Source organism: Mastomys coucha, unplaced genomic scaffold (genome assembly GCF_008632895.1).
Source record: "Mastomys coucha isolate ucsf_1 unplaced genomic scaffold, UCSF_Mcou_1 pScaffold15, whole genome shotgun sequence".
Classification (NCBI taxonomy): Eukaryota; Metazoa; Chordata; class Mammalia; order Rodentia; family Muridae; genus Mastomys; species Mastomys coucha.
The window spans coordinates 64,035,205-64,046,889 of record NW_022196897.1 but is presented as its reverse complement, the minus strand read 5'-3'; the positions used below and the strand labels follow the sequence as shown (position 1 = coordinate 64,046,889).

Genomic DNA, 11,685 nt, shown 5'->3' with positions numbered 1-11,685 from the left:
TGCGTGTGTGTGTGTGTGTGTGTGTGTGTGTGTGTGTGTGTGTTTGGCAGCCTGCTCGATTGGACACAGCTTTTTCAGGGCATAGAGGAAAGGGCAGCACTTCCCAGTGTGGCAGCTTGCTGTAGCCTGCTGCTGGCATTCTATTTAAGTTGCATTGACTCAGGGGGAAGGCGGTGCTACGGGCAGGGAGACCACAGAACATTTTCCAAAGTCAAATAACTCGGTTCCTGTTGATGTGGACACCCGTCTTTTCTGGTGAAAGAAGCTTTGGGGAAAAGGAAAGGGTGAGGGGTCCCCGTGCTCCTCCATCCACCCTTGCCTCCATCAACGGCTCTCAGCCATGACACATATTCCACCCTAGTCCTTCACTTCCAGCCCCACAGTTAAGATTTGCATTCATGGGCTGTGTGCTGGCTGTCTACTGCGGAGCATAGCGGTCTTCCACCCATCACCCATTTGTTCTAGGCAGGCACAAGGCAAATGACAGTTCCACGTCTGTCTCTGTCTTTCTGAGTCTACTGGGACAGGGGTGAGGGGAAAGGCAGCTAACTAACAACTTTCTTGAATTCTTGGTTTATGTCCCATCTGCCTAATCTAGGTCCACCAGGTACGGAGAATCATTAGCTCACGGGTTAAAGAATGGGTAATGGTGCTTTAATGGTGGTCTGCACTGGAGCGCCCACTCTTCCTGCAGGCCACAGGCAGGTGCAAGGGGGAGCATGCGGGAAAGAAAGTAAGAGGTCAGGAGAAGCTGCTGGGACCCTGTTCAGCAGGAGGGGCCAGGGTGAAGATGCTGACATGGCTGATACTATAGCCGTGTGCTCCGACACTGCATGCTTTCCACTCTCTGTCTGGTTCCCATTCTGAACCCACAGTGTAGTCTGCCCTCTACACAGGGGAGCAGCTTCTTCTGCTTCCCTGTGCTACAGTTTACACTCCCGTGAGCTCTGTTTAAATTTGATTCAAGACTCATCCAGAGTGTCTTGGTTCTCCCAGTTCTATGAAAGATTCATGGCCATTTTCAAAAATGATCTTTCTCTAAAATTTGCTTCGTTCTTTCATCTTCTTCCTTTTCTTTTTCCGTTGCTTTGCCCAATCATCTCTCCCTGTAGAGATGGCGCAGCTCTGCAACTACAGAGAGAGCGTTGGTGAAGCAGGCTGCGTGTGTTTCTAGCCCCACCTCCTCTGGGTTTCCATGTCCCTGAAGAGCTGTGGCATTTAGGAAGCTTTGTCCCCGCCCTTCCCCCTGCCTACAGCCTTCCAGAACTTCTATTTACAGGGACAGCCTCATGATGAACTTGTGCTCGGAGCCAGCCCAGATGACAGATGACCCTTCCAGTCATAGTAGGGACACCCCAGGATTGTCTGTACCACTTTAGGAATGAGCAAGCTGATATATGTGGGTTTGGTTTAGGAACTGGGTATCATATTACACACTCGTAATTACTAAGAGAAGTATCGTTCTCCGTCGCTTCTACTTCTAATCCAGCTAATCTTTAGGCTACTCTTTCACACTTGAAGGACCTTTGAAGACCTTGGGTCTTTTTTGCTTTTTGTTGTATGGAGACACAGCAGGCATGTTGAAGTGTGACATCCATATGCTGGATTTCACAAACACCTAAATAGTGGCAAAATAATCAGATAAAATATTTTCAATGACCTTTAGTAAAATAAAACGAAGTTATGCCTTGTTCTACTTTGTACTGTGACTGTGAGGAGACTCGGTTGATATTTCCATGGTGACAACATTTGGCATCTATATGTGTTGTTTAGACATGGGTATCTGGAGTATTATAAAATGAAATGAACTTAGGCAAGGTTTTTGTGATCATAAAAAGAGAAAGAGCTATAAGAATATATCTTGGCGAGGTGTGTGGGAAGGGGGTACCTCGGCGGGCCCATGCTGAGGCATCCCCTCCCCCCGAGGGACCAGACACATGCTGGTATAGTATAGAATAGAGTTTATTTAGGGTATGGGGAGGAGAGTTAAGAGGGTAGCAGAGGTAGAGAAAGGCAGAGAAAGGCAGAGAGAAGGAGAGAGTAGAGAAGTAGGGGATGGCCATGGCCACATGGAGAGAGGGGGAAGGGAATGGAGAGAGAGCAGGAGCAAAGGGGCAAGAGGCAAGGTAGAGAAGCAGGAGTAAGAGAGTGAGGAGGGGGCAAGCAGCCCCTTTTATAAGGCCAGGCCTACCTGGCCATTGCCAGGTAACCATGGGGAGGAGCATACCTGGCTACTGCCAGGTATCTGTGGGGGTGGAGTTTATACAGAATGCTAACATTCCCCCATTTTGGTTTAGTTAAGAAAGAAAAAATTAGAAAGAGGTAATGGTGAAGCAGGAATAGGGCCGTTGTGATATCTGTCTGCTTCATGCTGACATTGGGGCAAAGTGTCTCTGGAGAACCTAGAGGAATGGGTATGCAGGTGTTTGTCCAGTCTTAGGAGAGCTGGATGCTTCCTTGCTGTCCAGGGCCTGTGGAGCCATCTGAGGACAGGTCAGAAGGAGCAGGTCCAGTAAGAAGAATCTGTGACAGGAGATGGAGCATCTGAAGGTGGCTTCTCTGGAGCTGCCCTGGATGTAGTTAAGTGCCTGGACTTGACAAGATGTTGAAACGTATTATCATAGATAGAGAATAAGATTAAGTACATTTGGGAGAAAGAAAATTTTTTTCTTAAGATGTACATTTGAAACACAGAGGAATCCCACCCTTTGGAATAGGTAGTAAGTGGAAACTTTGGACAGATGTACTTATCTGGATGGAGTCTATTTGGTCCATGAGAAGAGGATCTGAGTGAGTTTTTGTAGCTTATAACTTTATAAAAGAGATAACATGAATTAGCAACATGAGCAATCTTTAAGATGAGCCATTTGTGGAGCAGAAGGAACAAGATTAAAAAGTTGGATCATATAGTAGAATTTTTTATTAGAGTTAGGCAAATTTATAGGAACTCAGATAATATTAGGAAAATGGCATAGCAAGAAGAGGAAATTTGAAGCATTTAATTAATGGAAACATAGCTTAGGTACGGAAATAACAGATTATATCTGTGAGAGCTTTCTGCTAGCCGTCAATGTAGTCAGAAGTCTGAGAAATAAATAAAAATCTAACAGTTATATACCAGTTATATATTATTTAAAAAATGACAGAGTCCACTAGCCAACAGTTCTCTGTGGTTGTTATGGTATCAATGGTGACTTGGGCTGTCAGTCTGGCTTCCAAGCACAGAAGACACAGGGCTTTTTCTCTGTGGAATGGATACGTGTGACATGAGACATGGCTTACCTTTATTTTAGCCAAGTCATTTGACTCAAGAATATCCAGTTTGTCCACTGCCTATTTCAGTGATTATCATATCACAATCCAGGTGGCATCTTGTAGCTGTGTCCACATCTTCTGAAACCTCATGGGAGAAACTTCAGAGGCTTTGGGAATTCTGGCTCATAAACTTAATAGTTAACAAACTTCTGACAAGATTGAACACTATATAGATTGGTTATAACTAAATAGAATGTAATTGTAGTAGTCAAGACAGGATAAGAATGAGAATCTTAAGTAACTTTGGCAGGTTGTGTAGGTAGAGAAAATTACATTGTTGTATTAGCAAAGAAACATATGGTTAGGACCAGAATAAGAAAGCTAGTAGCAGTGGCATAAAATCATGGTGACAGAAAATGAGTTTGTCCAGTTCAGGCCTGTGACACACACTGAGCACATGGGCCTTGAGAGCAGGGCAGGGGTGTGGGAGAGTGGATAGGTAAATGCTTGGGCATAGGGGACTGTTTCCATTTGCCAGACTGCTGGCAGTATGCGTGAAGATCCCTTAAAATAGTTGGATCTAGGATGCCATTAAGTGGCCATTTTGAACCCCCATCTAGTTGATACTTAATCCAGATCTTATTGCAGAGATATATTAATTTTGATGCCTTCAAGTCAAGCATTAGCTTCAAAGATTTCAGATTTTTTCCAGGAGACATCTCAGTGGGGTGCCTGGAGGTATGGTCGAAGACGTTCTGACACCCATTGGCAGGTAGTTGGACTATTCGTACCAGCGTCCTGAGAACAGTCCAAAACCCAAAAAGAAATCAGCCAGGCTAGTGGCCCAAGTCATCATGAGGGCCCCCTAGTGCCTACTCAGCAGGTCTTGGGCCTGCTGTAGAAAACAGCTCTACCTCAGTACTGAGGGTTTGGTTCAGCTGCAAGAGCCCGGAAGGGGAAGAGAAAGAAGCAGCTGTCCTAAGACGTAAGTCAGCTGGGACGCGTGACTGTAAACCCTGTAGTTCCCAGAGAAGGCTGGCCAGGCCGTATCTGGAAAACTGGAGGTCCTCCCCTTGACTGATCTTAACAATTAATATGCCAGTGTCTGTGTGAGAATTATAGCGGACTGGTAAATAGAAAATGTGAAACTGAATGGGTAGGTGTGGGCCCATTTGACTATATCAAGTCTAACAGGCAGGGCCTCTGGCAGAGGGCCTCTGCCAGGACATAAGGGGCGGGGACCCACTTTACAGGCTGAGAACCAGGAGCAGTGCTAAGGAGCAGAGGGGGAAAGGCAGCAAGTGAAAAAAAAAAAGGACAATTAGACAAACATTATAACATGACTCCAGCCAGTGCTGAGGCTGAAGTGGCTTTAATTTTCCAGCCAGCTTTTCTACCACTCTAGGTACTAGCAGAGAATAGGAACAGTTCTTAGATCAAAGACAAAGTGATTAAACAAGGCAATGAACAAAGTGATCACACCAGGTAGTAATCAAACAAAGCAATAAATAAAGTCCCCAAGTCACTGGGTCTGGAGCCTTACCAGGATTACCAAGACAAAAGGAAAGTTTTGTCATACGTTTCTTGGCTGTGTTCACCTTGATCCTTGTATTAGCCCAAATGTGAATGTTGCTATCTGAGCCTACTTTCTTGAGCCCAGTGACAAGTACTTGCCAAATTTCTATAAGGTACCAAAAGCTCTCTACATCGGCAGAGGGTAAGAATGGCAGCAAGTAGGGTCTTAGGCAGGCAGGTGAACCGGTTGAACTATTCTGCAGTGGATTGCAAATGAGGGAGGCAGGAAGGGAAAGTCTCAGAGCCCTGGTGCTGCTGAACCAGAGAACAGTGGCCTGGAATTCTCAGCTGCAAGAAAGAAACTGTCTGTAAGGAGAAGGGAATCATACCCAAGGGGAAAGTTTTAAAACAAGAGTCAGTGAAAGACTGAATGTCTCCCATCCTCAAGGACATCACAGGGGTAACTCTGAGCTCAAGAACTCTCCCCTGGGACAATGGAGATGGGAAAGGATAGGGGCTTATTGGATCTTGAGCTAGGGAGCATGGATCTCTTGTGGTAGCTGAGGTGGAATGCAAACCTGAAGAGTCTCAAGATCCAAGTCACGGCACCAATGTTGTGATCATAAAAAGAGAAAGAGCTATAAGAATATGTCCTGGCGAGGTGTGTGGGAAGGGAGTGCCTCAGTGGGCCCATGCTGAGGCATCCCCTCCCCCTGAGGGACCAGACCCATGCTGATATAGTATAGAATAGAGTTTATTTAGGGTGTGGGGAGGGTAATTAAGAGGTAGCAGAGGCAGAGAAAGGCAGAGAGGAGAGAGAAGAGAAGTAGGGGATGGCTATGACCACATGAAGAGTGGGGGAAGGAAATGGGGAGAGAGGGGGAGCAAAGGGGCAAGAGGCAAGGGAGAGAAGCAGGAGTAAGAGAGAGAGGAGGGGGCAAGCAGCCCCTTTTATAGGGCCAGGCCTACCTGGCCGTTGCCAGGTAACCATGGGGAGGAGCATACCTGGCTGCTGCCAGGTATCTGTGGGGGTAGAGTTTATACAGAATGCTAACAAAGGTAGCATATGCCTATTTTCCTGGCTCTTGGAGGCAATGGCAGGGAAGACAGAAGTTCAAGGTCAGTCTTGGTTACAGAACAAGTTCAAGGTCAGTATGGGCTACCTAAGACCCCATCCCAAAACATGCAACAAAAAATTGAAATGCAGTGTGTTAAGTAATTTTCTGATACTAACAAATGAATAATATTTTGCCAAGGAATTAAACCATACTTTACATTTTATTTTTAAAGTTGATCACAAAACACTGTTTTACTCTCATTGTGATCAAAGTAGTCCACAAAAGTTCCCCAGACACTGAGTTGCAGTAGAGTTTGGAGAATATCTGGCTTTATGTCTTCATTTTCATACGAGAACATGAAGATAAATGCATGGGGGATTCATCTTAACAATGCACTAGAAGACTGTATAGCTTCTGTTTGTAGCTTTTGGGGTTTTCGGGGGGGTCAACTTTGAGCCAAGATTCACCTGTGGGACATGAACATACTTGGTGTTTGCTGATTGGAATGACTATTGTCTCAGTATAATCCCAGTCAACCCCTTCCATTCCTGCTTTCCAATACATCTCTTATAATATGCATGAATGATCTGTCACAATTGATTTGATTGTTTCCAGAAAAAAATTCTTTTGACTTTGCAGAAACTAACTTAGTTTCTTAGTTCTTCACTCGGGTCCTTATAGACGGACTTTGCACCTCAAGGTGAGCGAATGGAAGCTGTTCTAAATGCCATTTTAAAAATAAGATGCTATTTCCTTTAAAGATGTATAACAATGCCTTTTGTGTTCCATTATCTTTGCATAATTTTATGCATAGGAAGTTTTTGAAAAACTCGTTTTCTTCATGTTTACCCGTGAGAAACACAACTGTCAAACTGCCAAATTTTATGGCATTTTTCCCCTACCCATTTCATGCAAGGATACATTCGTATGCATAACGGCTCAATAGCACTTTGCATTTCCTTGCTTGGCCATGTGAATATATCATGATCACACAAAACATTCTAGAAATTTCCATAACCATATTACATTACAAAGGAACCTCACTTGTTTATAATCTACCTTTAAAAAGTTAGTATGCTGATAGGAAACATGTTTCCTTCTTACAAGCTGACCAAAAAAAAAAAAAAAAAAATTACCTTTGTATTTATATGATGTTAATGGGGATTTATAACTTAAAGGCTCCTGTTGTATGTCACAAACAATTACTTTGCTGGGAAGAATAGGATGACAGAATCAGGCCGCTATCCATTTTCTCAAAATAAGTTTTCCACACAGAAGCTTACACTATTATATTACCTTACCCTGAAAATCTCCTCTAGGATAGCAACGTCTTCCCTATCAGAGAGTAAGAAGGAAAGGGTTTAGCATATATATTCCATATGCCAGGCATGAATTCTCCCAAATTCTGTTGTAAATTTGAATGGATTCGTCATCTGCGAGCCAGACACACAAACTGGATCTGAAGCAATAGATTATAGTTGAGGAGTGGTACTTTTATATAATATGCATAGGTGATAGAATGAAAACCACATTCTACTGTTTGGCACTTTGCCCCAGACAAAATGAGCATGGGTAGCTATCCACAGCAGGAAAGGGCACAGAAAAAAGTTTGCATAGAGAACAGACCACCAAATGAGGCATCGCTGGGAAAAATACAGACACTATTCATTGTTCCAATTTGTAACCCAAAATTATCTTTGAAAAAAAATAGTAAATTGTCTTTATCCAACAAATATATTTAATGTGGCTACTGTGAGACAGGCTGCAACATTACAAATGTCTACAAAACACAGAAGAGTCTTGAGAAACTTAAAACCCACATGGTACTTCACAACCAGAGCCATTTGCTCAGCAGGCCCTGACCCAACTGGATTTGGGTGGCATATGTAAGTGGACAGGAAAAAGTACAATTTGTTCTGAAAATGTTCATCCCAAAGGCTTAAAAATTTAAATTGTAGTGTTTGGTGTCTGTAAAATACCATACAGGATCTTCTGGAGGGTACAGACAGTTCACATTTAAAATTATAATTACCATTTCCCCAAATAGGACAAATAAAAGGTATTAAATTCATTATGAAGATGGTGCATGTTCAAAATAATGTTTATCGCTGAGACTGGCTGCTGCCTGTAATTTGGAACAGGTCTTGGCTTTACGAGTTGTCTCACTTCTTGTTGCTATGGGCCTTGGAGCTGAGGAGGATGTGTTCTGGTTACCGAGTGGAAGAAGGGCCAAATAGACTTCTCCAGAAGAAATCTGTCCAATATTGGGATCCAATGCCCACCAATAATATTTTCAGCATCTCATCCAGATTAGATCAGATTTTGAGTCTTTGGATGTCTTTGTTCAAAGCATCTTTGTGCGGTGGTACATTACAGCCTTTCATTATGGAAAAATGAGCCTCTGAAAGCCTTGTCATCAGGAATGAACAAACAGAGGATGAGAAATAGAGCTTTCAAAGTGGATGCCAGAGAAACAAAAACTGACTGCTCATTTTGAATTTGGGGGTTTAGCCAGTATGCCATAGTTCTAATGCAAGATTTTCTTTGCATACCCATTGCCTTGGTTTTAAATAGCCCATGTACCTCACACCAGTTGGCCTTGCCAGTACCAGACTTACACATACGACATTCTTATGAAAGCTGCCTTAACCAGCTTAGTCAAAGCTAAGAATAGAAGCTAGCCTAGCCTGTGAGGAGCCTCTTACCCTTCTGTTTCCATAGAACTCTTCTCATTTCTAGCCCTGAAAAGAGACTTACCATTCACTGGGGAAAATAGGAGAGGATTCATTTTGTAGTTTCAAAAAAGGAGAGAGCAGTTTTAAGATTTTAGATTTTTTTCTAATTAGTGGCCATGTAAGTTTGGGCTACTTATTCTGTACAAACAAGGAAGAGCTGGGCATGTACAAAGAGGAAAGAATCAAATTACTCACTTAAAAAAAAAAAAATCTTAACATCCATAATACATAAATTTTAGTAATAAGAATTATAGCATTTATAGACTTCTAATGAATAAACTATTCCCTTTCCTGTGCTGCTGGTGTATGTGGCTACTTATATTACACGTGGGGCAGTTGTCTGACCCATCTCCACCATGCCCTATTGTTGACAAGCTCTCTAAAGTTAGAAGCAGCTGTGTGGACAGTGATACCCCCAGAGCAGTAACCAGAGCACTTAGTTCCTTTAAAGTTACGGTGCCAACTTTTGTGGGGATTAGATTAAGTTTTCGTATTGGAATTGCAGTGTGGCTGGATTTGTGGATGCTAGTGGCACTTCATCCATACCCCCTTCTACTTGTATGTGTAGTGGTCTTGAATTTGCATTAAGAATGGTACAAGAGATTAGATTTGGACTGGCTTTCCAATGTGACTAGACAAGAATAGTGCCAGTAACTCTGTAGCACAAGCTGCAAGCTCATGTGTCAGAATGGAGCTATCCTGTTTCACATACCCGTAGCACTGAGGGCATCCTTTGGCCTTCTAAGTCCCCTTCTGTGGAAATGCATACATACTAGTCATGCAGAAATGAACTTGTCCTTACCACTTATAAGTCTGACGTCTCTTAATCCAGAGTAAACTAAAAAGCACATGGTTTAGGATGAAAGTGTTAGGGATCTGTCCCCCTACATTGCTCGCACAGCATTCAAGTAGATGTTACGCCTTCCTGGTTGAAAAAGCAGATAAAACCCTTTGGCTATCAAGTTGATGGTAGAACTTCTCTTTCTTCCTCTAGACTGGTCAATAACAATAACATGATTCAGTAAATACAGTAAGGTAGAAAGCTGTGATATCTAGGGTATAACTGCCAGTGACTGAATACCTTAATTCCTTTTGTAGTGGTTATTTTATTTGTTACTTTATCATATTCAGTTTTATTTTGCGTGTATGATGTGTACATGAGTGCATGTTTGTGTGTGTGGGCACAGGCACTGGCATACTACGCTGTGTGGGAGGGAGTCAGAGGACAACCTTGGATGCCAAGAAGAGTGGGCACTCTTCTACCTTGTTTGGAACAGTCTCTTTTGAGCTTCTGGGAATTCTGTCTCTACTTCCCAGAGACTGTAATCTCAGAATTACAGACTAGGATTACAGACACATGTCGCTATGCTTGATTTTACATGGTTCCTGGGGATCTGAACTCTGGCTCCCACAGTTGTGCAGTATGCTTATACCACTGAGCCATTCCTGAACCTTTTTCCTTCCTTCCTTCCTTCCTTTCTTCCTTCCTTCCTTCCTTCCTTCTTCCTTCCTTCCTTCTTCCTTCATTCCTTCCTTCTTTCCTTCCTTTCTTTCTTTCTTCCTTCCCCCTCTCCTCCCCCTTCTTGTTCTATTTTGAATAAGCTTTCACTATGTAATCTAGATGGCCTTGAATTTGTTATCCTCCTTCTGTGACATTCAAACTACTGGGATTCTAGGCAAGCACTCTCATACTCTAAATAATTTGGTTGTCAATTATGGCAAAGTATTGTAACATTACTCTGACAGTCTTAGCCACTTTATGTGTGCTGCTCAGAGATTCTCAGTGTATACAACTCCGAGTGCAATGAGGTATTCTCCATCAGAACAAGTTTGTAATCATCTCAATCAAAATGCCTATACAGTAACTTAAATAGTAACTTGCCACCCAAGGAGTTTTTAAATAACAATCTCTGGATGCCTCAAATATGGTATTTATTAATTTATGGTTGTAGATTAAAAATAATGGATATAAAAAGATCTTACCTCAGTTTTCTATTAATAACTCAAGATAGTTTCTTTGTATTTCAGTATTATAAATGGTACCTCATTTGTTCCTTCCTGCTAGAATTAACACATGTACATTAAAGTATCAAGTGTCACAGAATGTAGATATGTATTTAATAACCATTTCATAAGTATACTAACTTAATAGAACATTTTAAATATTTCCTGGTCTTCTGATATAGAAGTTGTTTTCAAAAACTGAAGTCACAGCCTTTTCCAATCTTTCTAGACATCGTTGACTTATCTGTTAAAATGGTTTATATCGTCTCTGTTCTTGGTTCTGTCCATAGTATAAAACTAATATTCAGCAATGTCATTTTCTATGTAAAAAAAAAAAAAGTCAATACTGGTTGAATATATGGATATCCTAGACAAGAATTGTATAAGTATAATGATTTCTACATAGACAGGTCTGCCGGGGCCTTGCATGTGGTTTGTTCCAAGAACAGTTAAGGATAAAAATCAATGTTTTATTTTCACACTATGGAAAATTTGGAGTGAGCATTTTGAGAAAGCATACATTTTCTGGGGCAGATGTATTTTTCTATATTATGGACCTAAGGTGTAACGTATGCCTGGTTTTTATACACTCTCCGGTAATTTGTTTGCTGTCATTGAAAAGAATTTTAATGCATTTCTAACTTTTCTTTCCATCATTCAGATTTATCAGCCATGACGTGATTCCTTCTTGTTATAAAAACTCCCATATAATCTTAGGTTTATGTTTTCTTTGTGCTTCTTTTTGCTGATAACATAAAGTGAGAGCTGCCTAGGAGGATACTTAGCCTTCATGAATATGTAGAAGCAACAGAAAGCAAAATGTTTAAAAGTACCGCGTTGCTTAGGCTTAGAGCATTGGTAAAGATGAACTGTTTGCAAGACCATCACGGTATGCCCTGCCTACATGGAGTCAGCATTGCCCTCAGTGGCGATGACTCTTACTTTGGGTTTTTAATTTGTTTATTTGTATTTTCAGAGTTAATGGTCTACATCTAAGAGGTAACACTATCTAAATTTTGCTCGTGGAAATAACTTAGCTAGGCAAATAAAATTCCTTTCTCACCAAATCTCACATACTGTACTAAATATTCTAATAGTCAATCCCTCATTGACCTCTT

At 41.8% G+C, this 11,685-nt stretch overlaps 1 protein-coding gene across 5 annotated transcripts in view; it reads left to right on the top strand.

Annotated features, from left to right (window-relative positions):
• Ccdc141 (coiled-coil domain containing 141) overlaps positions 1 to 11,685 on the top strand; it is a 172,335-nt gene that overhangs the window by 138,518 nt on the left and 22,132 nt on the right. The gene's annotated exons all lie outside the window — the stretch shown is intronic.